General features: G+C 46.0%; 1 protein-coding gene across 2 annotated transcripts in view; it reads right to left on the reverse strand.

Moving 5' to 3' along the window:
- RNF208 (ring finger protein 208) overlaps positions 1–18,621 on the reverse strand; it is a 43,519-nt gene extending 24,898 nt beyond the window's left edge. Inside the window, exon 1 of one of the 2 annotated variants that reach the window (XM_082264702.1) lies at positions 18,339–18,621. The gene's annotated coding sequence lies outside the window, so the exon portion shown is untranslated. Of the gene's footprint in view, positions 1–17,503; positions 17,585–18,338 lie in introns of those variants that run through there. The other variant, XM_082264703.1, reaches the window with a different exon arrangement.
- Positions 18,622–20,741: the final 2,120 nt, after the last annotated feature.

Genomic DNA, 20,741 nt, shown 5'->3' on the forward strand with positions numbered 1-20,741 from the left:
TTCACGATGAACCCTCTACAGCAAGGGTCTCCAAATGATGGTCTTCCAGTTGTTCGGGAACTACAATTCCCATCATGCCCTTGTCATGTCTGTGAATGTCAGAGTTTTCCAATGCCTCATGGGACGTGGTTCTGCAACAGCTGCAGGGCCGTAGTTTGGAGATCCCTGCTCTACAGTACCGTGTGACGGCAGTTGGCACCCGCCACACACAATAATGACATGGTATTATATCATATTATTCATAAACTGCTACTTCCAAAGAACAGCTGTCAGCAATTACCCAATACAATCATTACAGGCAAATAGTTATTATTATGGGAGGAGTACGGCAAACATTTCAATATTTTAGGTAGCTGTCAGTATCTGAAAGGGAAACTGGACTCTGCCCATGTAGGGTTAAGCAACAGGTGCACTTTAATGGCATCCCCTACCAGCCCAACTATGCTCACCTTCCCTTTGCTTCCCTTGATGCTACCGGCAGAGTTACCTTCCCTTCACTCTCCTACCATTGGGAGCAAATGAGAGTCGTGACTTGGTTACTAAACCCAGGAGCTTGCACTCACTATACCTGCTCTCCCACAGTACACAGAACAACAGTTATTCTACTAAATATAATACCTTTTCTCATCAGCAGTATATAGCAGTCTTGTGACTTCTATCTGTTCCTATTGAAGCTAGTAGGAGGAGTTTTCATACTGCACTCACTGTCCTATCAGGATCCAGGACCCCTGACCCTCTGTCTGGACAATGCTGATTGGCCCTGTGCCGATCACATGCATCTCCCAAGAAAAAAAAAACTTTCTAGCAATACACACCAAACTGAGCATGTGCAGCCTGACTCCAAAGGCTCTGTCTTATCTGGACATGTTCTGGAGTCAGTGGAAGAAGAGGAGGATCCGTGCATACAGGATCAAACAGCCCTTTTACACAATGCAGAGGATTAACCCCTTAGGTTCCACAGTGAGTATTATAGTGATCGACCGATTATCGGCAAAGCCGATATATTGAGGGCCGATCTGCACTTTCCCCGATATATCGGAATTGGCCACCAAGGTGACCAATGTTGCTGATATTTCAGGAAAGTACTTGTACCGGGGTGATGCCTGCAGCTAGAGGCCTCACCCCGGTACCGGCGTCCATAGCCGACGGTCGGCTGTCTTGTAATGACAACCGATGCGGCTGAGAAGCCGCTCGGCTGTCATTACAAGGAGCGGGAGGGGACGTCCCCCCCCCTCCCGCCGCCTTCCGCGATCAAAAGACCCGATCAAAGCCGCATTTGGCTCTTATCAGATCTCCATGTAAAAACCTGGACGTAATGTCATGACATCACTTCTAGGTACTTGGCGCCAGATTAAAAAAAAAATTACAGCATTCAAGACAGTCAACCGTTTTGAATGCTTTTAAGTGCAGATCCCTTCATAAAGAGTACCTGTCAAGTGATAAAAATAAAAAATAAAATGTACGAAAATATCGGCCAATACCGATATGCAATTGCCAAAATATTGGTATCAGTATCGGCAACGAAAAACCAATATCGGTCGATCACTAGAGTATGGTTTACTGCATGTACAGACTGATTTTACTGCTGCCTGCATTCACTATATCTGGTCTCCCACAGTACACAGAACATGGAAATACAATTATTTGAATAAATATAAACTGCTTTTCCCTACTGCTTATAGACCTTTTCTCATCAGCAGTATTTAGCAGTCAGTGTCTGGTTGAAGCTTGTAGGAGGAGTTTTCATTCTCCTCTGACTGTCCTTTGAGGCTGCAGGACCCCGGACCCTCTGTCTGGACAATACTGATTGGCCCTGTGCTGATCACATGCACTTTTCCAAGAAAAATAAATAAACTCTAGCAATACACACCAAACTGAGCATGTGCAGAGTGCCCCCTAAGGCTCTGTTCAATCAGGAGATGGATTGGGGGCTGTGGAAAAGGGGGAGGTCCAGAGAAGACAGGATCAAACAGCCTTTTTACACAATGCAGAGGATTAACCCCTTAGATTCCACAGTGGGTATAACAAGCATGCTTTACTGTATATATACAGACTGATTTTACAGTTGTGGGTTTAGTAACACTTTAACACACATAACTGAGGACTCTCCCCACCTCCATCTGATAGCCATGAGTAGCCTGAGCCTGAGCAGCCAGTTGCCAATACCAGCACTGTCAATAGAGAGGAAGAAGAGTTAATCACATACTCCCAATACTCAGAAGTACTTCTTTAAATTTACACTTTGACTTTGACTGAGGATAGGAGTGGAATTTCGATCCCTCTGAACATACAGCTTCTCTCGGTATCAGGCTGATCTTTTCGCTGCAATACTTTCCATGTTATAAATAAGAGAAGAGTATGCAGATCAGGGTTCTGACTTCATTGACTTCCCTGATTTCCATGCTTGTTTCTGCTCAAAGTACTAAAGACACAGCCAGGCAACATAGCATTTTCAGAAGCATGTCAGCAATTACTTTCTGTATTTAACTCATTTTTATCAGATTTTCTTTAAAGTGTTACTAAACCCAGGACCCTGCATTCACTATATCTGGTCTCCCACAGTACACAGAACATGGAAATGCAATTATTTTAGTAAATATAAACTGCTAAATACATTTTCTCATCAGCAGTTACAGCAGACTTCTGACTTCTATCAGTGTCTGGTTAAAGCTTGTAGGAGGAGATTTCATACTGCACTGACTGGCCTATGAGGCTGCAGGACCCCTGACCCTCTGCCTGGACAGTGCCAATTGGCCCTCTGCTGATCACATGCACCCTCCAAAAAAAAAAACCCTCTAGTAATATACACCAAATTGAGCATGTGCCCCCAAGGCTCTGTTCAATCAAGAGGGGACAGTGGAAGAAGGGGAGGTTCAGAGAAGACAGGATCAAACAGCCTTTTGCACAATGCAGAGGATTAACCCCTTAGGCTCCACAGTGAGTACAATAAGCATGCTTTATTGCATAAACAGATTGATTTTACTGCTGTGGGTTTAATAACACTTCAATATCTCTCTAAATGTTCACATTTTACACAGAGATCCCTAAACGATTATCTGATCCCTATTCGAATTCCTTGAACTCCATACTTATAAATGACTGCCTACATCGTACGCCAAGGCTGCCGGCTCTAAGCAGGGGTCTACCCCCGCCGATTCCTGGCATCAGGAGCAACTGATCTATCCAAGTTGATATACAAGGGAATGCTGGAATTTGTAGTCCAACAACGGCTGGCAAGTTGTGATTAAAGGGAAGCTGTGATTATTTTTCATGTTTAACCTATTAATGCCATTGTCATCAGCATAAAGGGGACCCATCACAAAGAAAACACCTGCCAAAGTACAACCCACATATGTGATGAATAACTATGGCTGCTCCCAGGTTACTGTATAAGAACAAAATATACAGAAAAATATTAAAGTATAACTAAAGGCAAAACCTTTTTTTTACTTTTGGATGGAGTGGAGAGGGATTAGAACCCCTGTTAGTTTTTATTGCTGCCTGTGTGCCCATTAGGGAGATTCACCCTCTCTATTTTTCCTCTTTACCATTATCATTGAAAGTGAAAGTAAAAGAAAATCCTAAATTTTGGGTTGTCCCCAGAAAAGTAATAGAAATCTTCCAATGGGGACACTAGTTCTGATGACCTGGGGGTCCCCAAAGAATTCCCTGAATTTGCAGGTATTTCCTCTCACTTCCTGTTTGGCTGTGGGACAGGAAGTGAAGGGAAATCTCTGCAATGGGACACAGATGGCAAAAGGGGTTACAATCCTCCCTTGCGCTATCCAAAATGAAAAAAAAAAAAGTTTTGCCTATAGTTCTACTTTAAAGCGGTTCCAAAGGCATTCTTTGCATTCAGATAAAAAACCTTCTGTGTGTAGCGGCCCCCCTAATACTTACCTGAGCCCCATCGCAATCCAGTGATGTTGCACGAGAGCCTCAGCGGTCCAGGACTCTCCCTCCTGATTGGCTGAGACGCAGCAGTTGGCAGATTGGCTCCTGCTGCTGTCAATCTAAGGCAGTGAACCAATAAGGAAAGAGAGGAGGCGGGGCCGAGTCACAGGCCCAATTTCTGGATACACAGAGCTGTAGCTTTGCTCAGGTGCCCCCATAGCAAGCTGCTTGCTGTGGGGGGCACTCGGCAGGAGGGAGGGGCCAGGAGAACCAGTGAGGGATCCAAGAAAAGGAGGATCCAAGCTGCTCTGTGCAAAACCACTGCACAGAGCAAGTAAGTATTACATGTTTGTTATTTTTAAACCCAAAAAAAAAAAAAAAAAACAAGACTTTCGTATCAATTTAACCTTTTTGCGCTGGCGCGGGGGGTTTATGATCATGTGACTGCCATGATTGGCTGTCATGGTGGTCACATGATCAGAAAGCTCCCGTTCGCAAGCAGCGATCTGGAATTTTCCATTAGCAGTTGGTAACTGTGCTGTGAGCGCGCAGGTTGCGTCAGTGCCAGGACAAGCTCATCTAGAGCCCAGGGCGAACATGCAAAATTGCTCCTCCCCCACCCAAGATGTATGATTATGTGTCAGCAAAAAAAAAAAAAAAATCAAGCACTAACTTGCATGCTCCCCCTAAGCATAAATCCCCCCTTCCTCCCAGAATAAACCCACGCCCCTGCTGAAATCCCCTTTCCTGGCACAAATCTTTGCCCCCACACCCCCAGCTTAAATCCTCTCTCTACCCATATGCCCTCAGCACAAACCCCCTCCCCATAAAAAAAACATCTTCCCCCTCCTAGCACAAGTCTTCTACCCCTCAAATTTCCCCTCCGAGTACAAATCCTTCCCTCCATTCCAAATCCCCTCCTCCTAGCACAAATACACCCCAACTATCCCAACAATTCTTACCCTCTCCCAACACAATTTTTCTCCCCCCAATCTGCTCGTGGTGCCCCCCTACCTAGTGCCCAGGGCCCTGTGTTCTCATGTCTAGTGTGGTCAGTTTTTAATAGGAAAGCAGAGGGACTGGCAGGAACACCAGAGATTTCACACAAAGGAAGCAATACAAAGAGAACAGGATACTCCTTCATACAAGTACAGCAGGCACATATCAGAAATAGGAAATGCTGGGATAACAAACACTATAAAGCAGCTTGGCAGGGTAAGGCCCCGTTCACACTGGGGCGAAGCTACTTTGCCGGGCGACATCATAGGTCGCGGCGCGCTGCTCGCCCCGCGACCTCGGAGCGGCCGGCACGGACTTCATAACATTGAAGTCTATGCAGGTCACCCCAAAGAAGCTCCGGACCCTTTTTCTAAGTCGGTCCTATTAGAACGGGTCCACAGCTTCTCTATGGAAGGCGACCTACGGCGAACTGTCAGGCGACCAGGTCGCCTGACAGGTCGCCCCAGTGTGAACGGGGGCTTAGAGAAGGTTCCTTTTGGTTTATGTTTTACAGCCCCTGAATTATTTTCGCCCTGATAACAGAGTTGATTTAACACAATACAAATATCTACATACAAACACATATACACTATATTGTGTTGAGCTATATACTGTATACCATTTTTTTCACACTGGTATATACACTATATTACCAAAAGTATTAGGACGCCTGCCTTTACACACACATGGACTTTAATGGCATCCCAGTCTTAGTCCGTAGGGTTCAATATTGAGTTGGCCCACCCTTTGCAGCTATAACAGCTTCAACTCTTCTGGGAAGGCTGTCTACAAGGTTTAGGAGTGTTTCTATGGGAATGTTTGACCATTCTTTCAGAAGCGCATTTGTGAGGTCAGGAACTGATGTTGCACGAGAAGGCCTGGCTCGCAGTTTCTGCTCAAATTTATCCCTAAAGTGTTCTATCAGGTTGAGGTCAGGCCTCTGTGCAGGTCAGTCAAGTTCCTCCACCCCAAACTCGCTCATCTATGTCTTGATGGACCTTGCTTTGTGCGCTGGTCCAAATCATTTGGTGGAGGGGGGGATTATGGGATGGGGTTGTTTTTCAGGGGTTGGGTTTGGCCCCTTACTTCCAGTGAAAGGAACTTCTAAGGTGCCAGCATACCAAGACATTTTGGACAATTTCATGCTTCCAACTTTGTGAGAACAGTTTGGGGATGGCCCTTTCCTGTTCCAACATGACTGCACACCAGTGCACAAAGCAAGGTCCATAAAGACATGGATGAGCGAGTTTGGGATGGAGGAACTTGACTGGCCTGCACAGAGTCATGACCTTACCAGCTAGACCACCTTTGGGATGAATTAGAGCAGAGACTTCAAGCCAGACCTTCTCGTCCACATCAGTGCCTGACCTCACAAATTAACTTCTGGAAGAATGGTCAAATATTCCCATAGACACACTCCTAAACCTTGTGGACAGCCTTCCCAGAAGAGTTGAAGCTGTTATAGCTGCAAAGGGTGGGCCAACTCAATATTGAACCCTATGGACTAAGACTGGGATGCCATTAAGGTTCATGTGTGTGTAAAAGCAGGCGTCCCAATACTTTTGGTGATATAGCGTATATCTCAAATTGGTGCCTGGCGTGGTAAAACTGTATGCTGCGTGTAGTTTGTCTACTTGCATTATTAAAAATTAAGGTAAAAATTTAAATTGATTATTGATTAAAAAAAAATGTAAAAAATGTAAAATTGAAATTCTTTTTTATGGAAAAAAAAAAAGTAAATTCTAGTCTTTTTAAATGTTGTGAGATCCTACAATATCACAGGGTTATTGGGATCGGACCGCGTGGAATGCAAACCTATTCCTGACAGCCAATATATCTAGCAGCCTATAGAGACAATAGCACAATGGAGGAACAATAGGCAATGATGATCTGCCGGGAATAGGAGAGAGGCTGATTTACCATTTACCAAAAATAAAATATATATCATTCCCCGTGATAGTGACCCATCATTTTTAACAATAGTGACACGTTTAGTCAAGATCACGTAATTACAGGAAGTTATGACTATGTGAGCCTGGGAAAGACCCTTTTGGAATGCCATTTAAGGCAATTATTTAATAGTAAAACACAAGGAGCAAGTATGTGCACTAACATTGCAGCCAATCAGACTTTAGCATTTAGTCATGCACTGTAGGGAACGATAATTAAAGGTAAATTATGAATTTGGTACACAAAGACCTTTTGCATTTTGCTGCTTATTTAAAATTTTAGGGACCCACTAAAGGACCCATTTACAGATATGCATTGTGGTAACATGGCACAATACTCCAACTAAAACACACCTAAGCAGCACCATAACCCACAGATTGCGGTACGCTGTCTTGACAAAACTCGTGCAGGTGCTTTAAAACCCGCAATGTGGTGCCTCGGCAGCCCGTTCAAAATGATCAATGCTCTTCAACAAAGTGGACCAGTGAGAATGGGTCCAAAAAGTTCTACCGCTCAAAAGTCATATTTAGGCTTCTTGTATCTCCCGAAACTTGCTGGTCAGCCAATTTGCTTGATCATTACAAGGGCATCTCATTCTTTTTATATTCATCTTATATACACTATATTGTCAAAAGTATTGGGATGCCTTGCTTTACACGCACATGAACTTTAATGGCATCCCTGTCTTAGTCTGTAGGGTTCAATATAGAGTTGGCCCATCCTTTGCAGCTATAACAGCTTCAACTCTTCTGGGAAGGCTGTCCACAAGGTTTAGGAGTGTTTCTATGGGCATGTTTGACCATTCTTCCAGAAGAGATCAGGCACTGATGTTGGAAGGCCTGGCTCATAGTCTCCACTCTAATTCATCCTAAAGGTGTTCTATCAGGTTTAGGTCAGGACTCTGTTCAGGCCAGTCAAGTTCCTCCACCCTAAATTCGCTCACCCATGTCTTTATGGACCTTGCCTTGTGCACTGGTGCACAGTCATTTATACCATCCCCAAACTGTTTCCAGGGGGGATTATGGTGTGGGTTGTTTTTCAGGGGTTGGGTTTGGTTGGTTGGTTCCAGTGAAATCATTTATTCATGTCTTTATGACCTTGCTTTGTACACTGGTGCGCAGCCATGTTGGAGCAAGAAGGGGCCAACCCTTAAACTCTTCCCACAAAGTTGGGAGCATGAAATTGTCCAAAATGTCTTGGTATGCTGACACCTTAGGAGTTCCATTTACTGGAAATAAGAGACCAATCCCAACCCCTGAAAAACAACCCCACACCATAAACCCCGCTCCACCAAATGGTTTGGACCAGTGCACAAGATCCATAAAGACATGGATGAGAGAGTTTGGGGTTGAGGAACTTGACTGGCCTGACCTCAACCCAATAGAACACCTATGGGATGAATTAGAGCGGAGACTGCAAGCCAGGCCTTCTTGTCCGACATCAGTGCCTGACCTCACAAATGCGCTTCTAGAAGAATGGTCAAACATTCCCATAGACACACTCCTAAACCTTGTGGACAGCCTTCCCAGAAGAGTTGAAGCTGTTATAGCTGCAAAGGGTCGGCCAACTCAATTTTGAACCCTACGGACTAAGACTGGGATGCCATTAAAGTTTATGTGCGTAGAAAGGCAGGTGTCCCAATATTTATGACAATATAGTGTATTTAAAGAGGTTGTAAACCCATGAAATTTCTTTTTTTTTTGCTGCAACCTGAAAGAAAAACCCATAATGAGCCCAGTCGCCCGTCTTCCGGGATCGCGGCATCCGACCATCTGATTGGCCGGAGCAACGGTGACGTCACTCCCGCGCACGCACGCGGGAGCCAACGGTCACGGCACGGGGCTCTGAAGAAACGGCACCAGCGGCTGTTCCTTCAGAGCGCATGCGCCAGTGATGTCACTGGCTGCATGTAAGGTAAATATCTCCTAAACGGTGCATGGTTAGGAGATATTTACAGTACCTATAGGTAAGCCTTATCATAGGCTTACCTATAGGTACAAATTATTCTTTAGGCTTTACTTCCTCTTTAAAAAATGCAACAGAAGGTATGAGGTACAACAGGGAACTTGTCTGTTTTAGGAAGGTGTAGGAATCAAAGTTGGGTAAAAACAGGCTAAGGTCCTGATCACATTATCGCACTGTAGGAACGTGCATGCTCCAGATTGCATTACTGCAATGCAAGCCACCAAGTGCTACTTGCATTGGTGAAATGTGGTGCCATTCATCCCAACGCTGTTAATGAAGGTGAGGATTTGATTTCTGGGCCGCATGGGGTGCACGCCGGGCCATTAATTTTGAGCAGCACATCTAAAGTTGTGTAAGAAGAACCACACTGCATCGCAGTGGTTAGGTGTGAACCTAGCCCAGAGATATCGGTGTGATGATCTCAACATCGATTTCTTCTTCTGAGCTTACAGTCTAACATCCTTATCACAAAAGGACCAGTCTTGGAGGAAGCCAGTTATCCAACCAGTATATATTTTAAGAAACAGAAGCAGACTCAGGTAGACACATGGAGCACATACAAACTCCAAGCAGAAAGTATCTTCTCAGGGACCACTCCAGTGCTGAAAAGCTAGTCCAATAATTGCCCCAACATTGACCCATATTGTTATCACTTTATCTAAGAGGAAGCTACATTAACCAACTATTTATTGAGTAAAGAAATTTCCACACGTTTTGTGGTACTGTCATCTGTTCAACTCTCACACTTGAGAACTTCCTCTTTTGATCTGGGTGACCGAGGTATTGAACACGATTTTGCTTGAACCACAATTGAATGTTTATCAGGGGTCTTCAAACTATGGCCCTCCAGTTGTTTAAAGCCCCGTACACACGCACAGATCGTCGTCATACAAATGTTCGTCTTTTCTCCCCGGGATGTCGGTGTCTGTTGAAAAGTGCAAAGACAGCACAAGGACAGCACAAGAATTTTGTCCGCAGACTTCAGCTGACTGCAGAAGTGATGTCATGTAATGGTTAACTTTCCCTGTGTTTTTTATTTTCTGAGCATGCCCAGTCTTGCAAATCTGCGGTCTGTCGGCTGATTTCTGTACTGACAGGCGAACAATCATCCGTTCTGGTGTCCGCAGACAAAAATTTTCATGTTTGCAAGAAAGACTCTTGTCCGCGGATTGTGTGCAGACAGCTGTCGGAGGCACCATACTAACACGCGTACAATCGGCAGATCTTTCGTCCGCCGACGTTTGTATGACGACGATCTGTGTGTGTGTACGGGGCTTTAGAACTACAATTCCCATCATACCTAGTCATGTCTGTGAATGCCAGAGTTTTACAATGCCTCATGGGATGTGTAGTTCCGCAACAGCTGGAGGGCCGTAGTTTGAGGATCCCTGGCACTTAGCTCGTGGGTGGCCCTGTTGGCACCCTTATGCTCAACCTAAATCGATTTTATGATTGACTTTTGTCAAAGGAGTCGGTAGGAAAAGTTTTGTCCATTCAAACTTTTTAACCCAGAGGAACCCCTAAAATAATTTTAAGGTCCCAGGGACCCCTTATTGAAATCAGTTTATTGGGTTCAGTGGGAAAATTCTGCTTACCCTGTTTGCCAGTGGGAAAAATTACCCTTAAAATGGTTCTAAAGGCAGAAGTTTTTTTTATGTTAAAGCATTAAATGCGTTAAGATAAAAAAACCTTCAGTGTGCAGCAGCCCCCCCCCCCCTTACTTACCTGAGCCCATCTCGATCCAGCGATGTTGCATGGGAATCCTGGCTGCCTGGAGTTCTCCCTCCTGATTGGCTAAGACACAGCAGAGGGCGCCATTGGCTCCCACTGCTGTCAATTAAGGTTGGTGAGCCAATGAGGAGAGAGAGGGGGCAGGGCTGTGGCTCTGTATGTGAATGCCAGCAGCTTGGCTCGGGTGCCCCCATAGTAAGCTACTTGCTGTGGGGGCACTTGGCAGGAGCAAGGGGCAGGAGCGCTGGCGAGATACCCAAAAGAGGAGGATCTGGGCTGCTCTGTGCAAAACTAACTGCACAGAGGAAGTATGACATGTTTGTTATTTTTAAACTAAAAAAAGAGGCTAATATCACTTTAACCCTAGCACACACGGGCTGAATGTCAGACGGCATTGGCTGGTTCAGTTGAAAGTGTGCAACATTTGGCCCGTGTCTACTGTAGCTGGTCCCTTCTGGTGAAGGGCCATGACCGAAAAAGGTTTGCCGATCGGCTCCTAATCAGCGATCCCAGCCAATAGCTGAGAGTGCTGACTGGAGTGTTCTGGCGGGGGGGCCGTCCCCCTGTCAGAACACAATTCAACAGCACAGCAGGGGAGATTGCTGTACTAACATTGCATAGTTAGTACAGCGGCTCCCCCTGAGCAGTTTTTTTTACGTTCAGCCCTGTTGGATTGAACAAAAAAAAGTAGTAGTGTGTGTGAAGCTTTATAGACAGCTAAAAAGATTGTTGGTGTCAAGCAGTTGGCTCTTCAAGTGACAATGGCTCTGGAACTATGCATGAACCATCAAATGTGAGGTCAATCAACCACAGCTCAAGGAACCCCTTGCAACCTCTGGAGGAACCCTGGTTGGAAATAACCAGTAAAGACTATTCTGCTGAACAAACTAGTCTGTTAAAATCTGAGAGCAAAGTAAATGCCATTTGTAAAAAGAGAGCTCAGCAAATAAACTAAACCTACCTACCTGACATGACAATAACTCTGCTTTAGGCCGTTTTCACACTAGCTACGGCTGTGGCTCGCAGCAGGGGGTCCAATGCGTCCCTGTTCCCTGTTTCAGGTGCGAATCAGGTCCAAATTTTTGCCTGAATTTAGACCTGAAATGGACCAGAAGACGCACAGGACCCTTTTCCAGAGCCCCCGGAGCTGTGTAAACCGGCTCCATTGAGAGCTGGTGTTCTACCAAATACTCCAACTCGCCAAAATCTCCAACCACATCACTTCTGGTGACTCTAAAGCAGCAATAATTGGACATTTCGACGAGCTGACGTTTTCACAGACCACTGGCAGCGTATACACTTTGGTACACGCTATAATGAGTGGACATTGTTAGTCCACCTGCTACTAACCAACAACATGGCTGCCCCCAAGGCAGCGATAACTTTTTTCTTCCTTACCCAGGCAACTGATTGTGTACCGTAGTGTATTGACTGCCGATATTCTGTGAAAACAGGCAACTGATCATGTACCGGTGTGCATTGACTGCCGGTGGTCTGTGAAAACAGGTAACTGATCATGTACTGTAGTGCATTGACTGCCGGTGGTCTGTGAAAACAGGCAACTGATCATGTACCGGTGTGCATTGACTGCCGGTGGTCTGTGAAAACAGGCAACTGATCATGTACTGTAGTGCATTGACTGCCGGTGGTCTGTGAAAACAGGCAACTGATCATGTACCGGTGTGCATTGACTGCCGGTGGTCTGAAAACACAAACTCGTCCAAATCTCCAATTATTGCTGCAGTAGAGTCAGCGGAAGTGATGTGGTTGGAGATTTTGGCGAGTTGCAATTTTCAGCAGAACACCGGTCACAGTCTCCTGCCATTCGAATCGGATGTGGGGAAACCCATTTATGTTGACTGTTGACTGTTTCAAGTGCGATTCACATGAAAATTTTTGCTTGAATTTGCACCTGAACTGGACCCAAAAACGCACAGGACCCTTTTTAAAACCGCACTGCGGCCAAGCCGGAAATGTGTGATCTGGCTCCATTGAAAGCCGGTGTTCTGCCGAAAAACTCCAACTTGCAGAGATCGTGTTTTCACACAACACCGGTAGCCTATACACTCCGGTAGATGCTATAAATATTGCAGATTGTTAGTCCCCCTGCTAGTTGCTGCCGTCTTGGAGGCGGCCATGTTTCTAGTTACTAGCGGGCGGACTAACAATCTGCACTACTTATAGCATGTACCAGAGTGTTTAGACTGCCGGTGTTCTCGTCTTGGAGGCAGCCATGTTTCTGGTTACTAACGGGCGGACTAACAATCTGCACTACTTATAGCATGTACCGGAGTGTATAGGCTGTCGGTGTTCTGTGAAATCTCCAATTATTCCTGGTGTACATTTACCGGAAATACCGCCGTTGGCGTTGGAGATCTCGGCAAGTTGGAGTTTTCGGCAAAACACCGGTCACATTCATGTTATGCGAATTGGATGTGGTTAAAAACGCATCCAATTTGCATATGTGTTAACTCGTCCTAAGTATACTTCCTGCAAAAGTATATTTACCTTGCCTGTCTTCCCATCCCTTTCCCTGGTATAAAGTAACACTCTCTCCCCATCCTTGTATACTTACCTGAATCTCCCAGCCATGGTGCACGGTGCTGTTTACATCCTGCAGGCTAAATCTCCATCCCGCTGGCTGCACCTGCGCACTAAGTCCTCATAGACTTCCATATTGCCATCTCTCGAGCGTCCCCTGCCTCGGGGGACAGCCACACAGAAGAAAAATGCAAAGAGACTTTTATCAGCAGGATGTAAACATTGCAGGAGGAAGGTAAGCATGCATCTGAGGAAGGGGTGGGTAGATACTTCAGGTTGTAGGGGAGGGAGGCAATAAGTGCACTTTGTTTTAAAATGCACATATCCTTTAAGTGTTATTATTCTTTACACATTAATGTGGTCACCTACGGTTTGAATTTCCAACTCAAGCTGCGGGTGGCCCTTTTGGCACCCTGCTGTTTAACAAAATGCGATTCTACAATCTACTTTTGTCAAAGGAGTCAGTAGGAAAATATTCATCCAAACAGTACCTGAATCCAATCAGATGCAGGCGCTGTCTGGGTGGGCATCAGCTGCCAGAGCAGTGGCTGCTGCGTACAATAGCTGGCAGGGGGATTCGTCATTTAGCCCTCGTGCCTCATCATCAGATTTGACAGGTCAAATTGCATGCCAAGTCCAAACGCAATATTCCCCATGCACACATTCATGGGAATAGCTAACAGGGGTCTTCAAACTATGGCCCTCCAGTTGTTCAGGAACTACAATTCCCATCATGCCCTAGCCAAGGCTGTGAATGTCAGAGTTTCACAATGCCTCATGGATTGTGTAGTTCCGCAACAGCTGGAGGGCCGTAGTTTAAGGATCCCTGAGCTAGACCATTGCTGGGTGTTGTAATGGCCACCAGCTGGAAACCATAGACCATCTGAATGGAGAAATATCATCAGCACACCAAGGATTCCTCAGAAGGCTCCAAAGCTTTATTCACATGGTCACAGGGTACACATATCACAACGTTTCGAGCCACGCAGGGTCCCTTCCTCAGTCACTTGCCTGAGGAAGGGGCCCTGCGTGGCTCGAAACGTTGACATATGTGTACCCTGTGACCATGTGAATAAAGCTTTGGAGCCTTCTGAGGAATCCTTGGTGTGCTGATGACATTTCTCCATTCAAATTGCATGAAAAGTCATGCCCCATACACACGTGCAGATTACTTACCTTTTCTATGTAGTGCAAGGGCCTGCCGGATTGCATACAAATTGAAAGTGTTTAGGTTTGACCTCATATTATATGGTTTTGGTAAGTCTGCAGACAAAAGTCTGCAGATAATCTGCACGTGTGTATGGGGCATCACACCCTGTTGTTGGCAACAGAATTGTTCAAATCGGTGCGATGCCGGCTTTGTGGTGCCGCACCGATATGAAAAAGCAGTTCCTGCACTGCTTTTGGCGATTTCAGGTGCACCAGATATCAGCCAAGTTGTACCTGAAGTCACACTGACATGCAGCTTTAAATTTGGCGATATCAAGTGAAGTCGCACAATTTCAAAGCAGCATTATGTGAACCAGGGCTCAATATTGTTTAGTGTGGATGGAGGAATCAATTCATTTCGCTTGTTCAGTCTGGGGGGGGGGCGCTAAACAAGGAAATCTGCATGTGTATGGCTGGCTTTACTTATCCACCTTGCCCAGTTTACTTGAATACACCCTAATGGCTTACAACCAACTAAGTAACTGAGATCAAGACTATAGTCAATAAGAGCCCCCCAATTAGCAAGCAGCTAACATGACTCAGATAGTGAACATAAGAATCTCATTGGCTGCTGCAGCTTAATATCATACTATTTCATTTGACTAATAGTGACACAAAGGGTATATTTAGGAAAACTCAGAATCTGGTGCAGCTGTGCTTGGCAGCCAATCAGCTTCTAACTTCAGCTTGTTCAATTAAGCTTTGACATTAAGCCCCCATTTACATCGGCGCAATTTGACAGGTCAATTCGCAGCCTATTGCCAGCAATGGCAGTGGCACCATCCCAATCGGTGCGACGCCGACTTTGCGGCACCGCACCAATTTCCAAAAGTAGTTCCTGCACTACTTTTGGCGACTTCGGGGGCAACTTTGAAATCATGCGAGTTCAGGTGAAGTCGCAGGATTTCAAACCCGCATTCAGTGTGAACCTAACCTCAGCCCCCGCTCACATCAGCGTGATTTGACAGGTCAAATCACATGTCAAATCGCAGTCTATTGGCGGCAATGGGAGCGTCCCAATCAGTGCAACGCCGACTTTGCGGTGCTGCACCGATTTCCAAAATTAGTTCCTACACTACTTATGGCGACTTCGGGTGCGATTTCAATAGGCATCTGTGCATGAACCCGCGCAGTTGTCTTTAAAGTCACCCCCCAAAGTCGGACTGAAGTGTGGCTTTGAAATCGTGCGAGTTCAGGTGAAGTCGCACGATTTCAAACCCGCATTCAGTGTGAACCTAACCTCAGCCCCTATTCACATTGACGCGATTTGACAGCTCAAATCGCATGTCAAATCGCAGCCTATTGCCAGCAATGGCACCGTCCCAATCGGTGTGACGCCGACTTTGCAGCGCCGCACCGATTTCCAAAAGTAGTTCCTGCACCACTTTTGGCGACTTCGGGGGCGATTTCAATAGGCATCTGTGCATGAACCCACACAGTTGTTTTTAAAGTCACCCCCGAAGTCGGACTGAAATGTGGATTTGAAATCGTGCGAATTCAGGTGAAGTCGCACAATTTCAAACCCGCATTCAGTGTAAACCTAACCTCAGCCCCCATTCACATTGACGCGATCTGACAGCTCAAATCGCATGCCAAATCGCAGCCTATTGCCAGCAATGGCACCATCCCAGTTGGTGTGAAGCTGACTGCAGCGCCGCACCGATTTCCAAAAGTAGTTCTTGCACTACTTTTGGCGACTTTGGGGGGGGGGGCGACTTCAATAGACATCTGTGCATGAACCCGCTCAGATGTCTTTCAAGTCGCCTCCGAAGCCGGACTGAAATGTGGCTTTAAAATCGTGCGAGTTCAGATGAAGTCGCACAATTTCAAACCCGCATTCAGTGTGAACCTAACCTAAGCCCCCATTCACATTGACGTGGTTTGACAGCTCAAATTGCATGTCAAATCGCAGCCTATTGCAAGAAATGGCACCGTCCCAATCGGTGTGACGCCGACTTTGCTTCCGCTCACATCAGCGCAATTTGACAGGTTAAATCGCAGTCTGTTGTCAGCAATGGGTGCATCCCAATCAGTGTGACGCCGACTTTGCTGAGCAGCGCCAATTTCCAAATGTAGTTCCTGCACTACTTTTGGCGACTTCGGAGGGCGACTTCAATAGACATCTGTGCATGAACCCGCTCTTTCAAGTCGCCCCAGAAGTCGAACTGAAATGCGGCTTTGAAATTGTGTGAGTTCAGGTGAAGTCGCGCGATTTCAAACCCGCATTCAGCGTGACCCTAACCTAAGCTCCCGCTCACATCAGCGCGATTTGACAGGTTAAATCGCAGTCTGTTGACGGCAATTGGAGCATCCCAATCAGTGTGACGCCGACTTTGCAGTGCTGCACCGATTTCCAAAAGTAGTTCCTGCACTACTTTTGGCGACTTCGGGGGTGACCTCAATAGACATCTGTGTATGAACCCGGACCGAAAAGCGGTTTTAAAATAGTGCGAGTTCAGGTGAAGTCGCACTATTCCAAAGCCGCATTCAGTGTGAACGAGGGCTTAAACCTGGAAGCTGATTTGGTTTCTATGCAGAGCTGCACCAGATTTTGCACTCTCCAGTTTTAGTAAATCACCCCAAAAGCATCAACAAAACCAATCCATACCATGAAGTGTATGGAATGGGTCCAGTATTAGAAGAGTATGGCGTTCACGTGGCTAATAAATTCATATCTCTACGTGCATCACCTGCGCTATACGTGGAATCAAATACATCCATGGGGTCAGCTTCCTTTCCAGGAAAATGATACAAATAGCCTAATAATATCAAAGAACGTAAAAGAAAACAGCAAAAAATCCTATAAAAACAGAGGTAAAAAAAATAAACAAACACCTTTTTGACTACGTGCTGAAAAGAGGATTTGTCCGTGAAGCCAAATAGATGGAGAAAAGTTATCGGCTGCCACTAGGGCCATCACAGCATCCTTGACCCTTCCAACCACCTACAGCAAGTCAATAAACATTCCTCAATAAAGGCACCTATATTCTGGGTTCAAGCACGTAGGAAGAACCAAGAGGTCGTAAACAAAATGAACCGGGAATAACAACGATGATTAAATATTTAAAATGTCTCGTCGACTTATAAAGCCAACATTGGTTGCCGTGAGCCGAAAGCACCAATATTTACCATCTGCTCAGCTAACGGGGGGGAGAATATCAATCACAATCGCACGCGTGCCCGCACCCGCACCACAAGCACGCAACGCACACACCTCCTTCTTGTATGTGCCAGCATCCCTGCAAGGTAGCGCAAAGGGCTACCAAGTGTGGTATCTTCGCCCGACTTGATTTAGCGCTTAGCGGGTTTTAGAGGAGATATGGAAAGATGACCACCGATGGGCTACCGCGTTTTGATTGTCGCCTTTTACCTTATTTAATGGCTGCAAGACAGAAAAGAAGACACCTTATGAGCTGGCGGATCCCAACCAATGCCCCGCACCACCCTTGCCTCCTGTCTAGGGCTGTTGGGTGAATTTTGGAAGGCCAGATTCTCCAAAGGTTATCTGAAAGGCAGAGTAGATGCAGCCAGCATACACCCCCTCTTCCTCCTCCTCTTTCTTCTCTCTCTCTGTGTTCTGCACTCTATATAGCTCCAGCACACACAATGCATCCCCCCCACCCCCCCAGCTCCAGATTTACATTTAAATGAGCGTGCAATCCATAGCGATCACCTCCGCCAGGGGGGCTTGCCTGGATACAAAAAGCATTAATCGCCCTGTTCGGATTAGAACGTAGACCCCTGTCATCTTGCAATAATCCAATCCAAAATTTGGAAGGGAAAAAAAAAATGGGAAAGAAAATAGCTTGTGGTGTTGTAATGCTTCTTTGGAACGGGTCCAGGCTTATTAGCTGGGCTGATTGCCTTCCCTGGTGGGCACAGTGGGCGAGCAGAATGATGGAAGGTCCTGGATCTCACGGTTGGGGGACCTCATACCTGATGCAACACAGGAGCAATGGTTGTTGGATGATCCCCCCTCCCCACCACCACCCTATACACACACCTCCCAGAGAAGGGATTCAGGCTGTTAAGGAAGATGAAAATCCTACCAGCTGGAAGATCCGTAGCACAAGCTGCTGCTTCATTCCCCCTCCTTGCAATGAAATGGCTCTTTCTTTGCTCCTGATCCTCCCTGAGCCTTGGCTGTCTGCAGTGGGCTCTGCTGCAGTGATGCAGACTGTTTCTCTCAATCAGTTAGCACAAGCCCAGTGGGATGCAGGGGAGCTGGGTCCACCCTCTGCAAGGCGCAACTGTCAGTACTCAGTCTCCTCCCCCTGTCACTGCCTCTTCCATTCATCTACCACCTATATGTTCTGTTCTATGCATCCTTCCAGCTGCTGATTAATGACTGGAGGTGGTGGGGGGGAAGCAGACACTGGCTCTTTATGCTGCCCCCACCCCCTCCTCCCATCCAGAAAAAACACACTGCTGTATTTATGTGTAGACAGGAGACTGACGTAGCCTGCACGCAGAATAATGGCACGCTTATATACAGGTATTCAGGTATTGAATATACTGTACGGGCGCTCGCATTCCATTCTTTGCTGCTCTCCAGAATTGAATATTCACCGATTATCCACAGAAACCGTCTATTCAATGCAGCGACATTCACTCATAGAATAAACGCATGCGCCAAGCGGACATAACGGGGTGGCGCACGCAAGACAAGTACAGTAAAACCTTGGATTGCGAGTAACTTGGTCTGCGAGTGTTTTACAAGACGTCACTGGTCCCCAAAAAGTGTCATTTAGTGTCCAATTTGTCCGCCGCAATGTCGCAGTCCCGCTAAAAATCGCTGATCGCTAGCCCTAAAAACCCTCAGGTCATACTGTTACAGGTTCTATTGTTGCTTTCTTTAATCCATTTTCTTTGGCCCCTTTCACACGGGCGGTGTGCCCGACGGAGTCCGTTCTGCTCAGCGGGGGATCGATCCGCTGATCCCCGCTGAGCAGGCGGATGACAGCTCTGTCTCTGCTCTGTGTGCGGAGACGGAGCTGTCAGATCCCCGCTGTCCTCTATGGGGAGATCAGATGACAGCTCTGTCTCCGCTCTGTGTGATGAGACAGAGCTGTCAGATCCCCGCTGTCCTCTATGGGGAGATCGGATGAGAACGGACCGCCTGTCCGTTCTCATCCGATCCGATCCGCTGGACGGAAGGTAAATAGGGTTTCCAACCGTCCGGATTTCACGGACAGGATCGGATGGGATAGCAGCGGGTGGCAGCATACATGTCTCCGCTGAAATCCGCTGCCCCATAGGGATGCATGGAGCATCCGATCCGACTGACAGGCGGATCGGATTGGATCGCCCGTTTGAAAGGGACCTTTTTGTTTCTCTACAGTATGTAATACCTTGGCTCTCTTGAGTCCCATTTGTTTATGGTATTGTATGTTTCCATGGTATTGTATGTTTCCATTATTGTTTGAAAAGTCCCTTTGGGAATTCATTTGTACTTAAAAATGTTTTCAATAAAAATACAATTTACTAAAATAAAATCGCTGATCACCGCCATTACTATTAAAAACAATAAAAAAAAATAAATAAAAAGTCCTTAAATCTATCCGATAGCAAGACAAATACAGTAAAACCTTGGATTGCGAGTAACTGAGTCTGCAAGCGTTTTACAGGACGAGCAACATTTGTTTAATATATTTTGACCACTTCCGGCTATACTGCAGCACGGCAGCCCGGCTGCATGAAATCACAAACCTGGACACAGCGGAGCCAATCAGCGGTTCTGGTGGCCACGATCGTTCTCTGGAGAGGCAGAACCGCGGTCTGTGAGGGAGCAAACTGGAGATCTTGTGTTTATGCTAAGCAAAAACACGGACCTCTGTCTTCCCCCAGTCAAAGCACCTCCCACACAGTTAGAAAGCACTCCCAGGTAACACATTTAATCCTTTGATCGCCCCTGATGTTAACCCCTTCCCTGCCAGTGTCATTAGTACAATGACAGTGCTATTTTTTTTAGTACTGATCTCTGTCTTCCCCCAGTCAAAGCAACCCCCACACCTACAGTTAGAAAGCACTCCCCAGAAGCACATTTCACCCTTTGATCGCCCTAGATGTTAACCCCTTCCCTGCCAGTGTCATCAGTTAAATGACAGTGCATTTTTTTTTTTTTTTTTTAGCACTGATCACTGTATTTGTGTCACTGGTCCCCAAAAAGTGTCACTTGGTGTCCAATTTTCGCAGTCCTGCTAAAAATCGCTGATCGCCGCCATTACTAGTAAAAACAATTTAAAAAATGAAATGTCCATAAATCTATCTCATAGCTTGTAGACCCCATAATGTTTGCGCAAACCAATGAATATACGCCAATTGGAATTTTCTTTACCGAAAATATGTAGCAGAATACATATTGGCCTAAGTTGAAGAAATTTGATTTTTTACATTTTTTTATTGGATGTGTTTTATAGCTGAAAGTAAAAAAAAATATTGTTGTTTTTTTT

Source organism: Pelophylax lessonae (genome assembly GCF_965119305.1).
Source record: "Pelophylax lessonae genome assembly, chromosome: 7".
Taxonomy (NCBI): domain Eukaryota; kingdom Metazoa; phylum Chordata; class Amphibia; order Anura; family Ranidae; genus Pelophylax; species Pelophylax lessonae.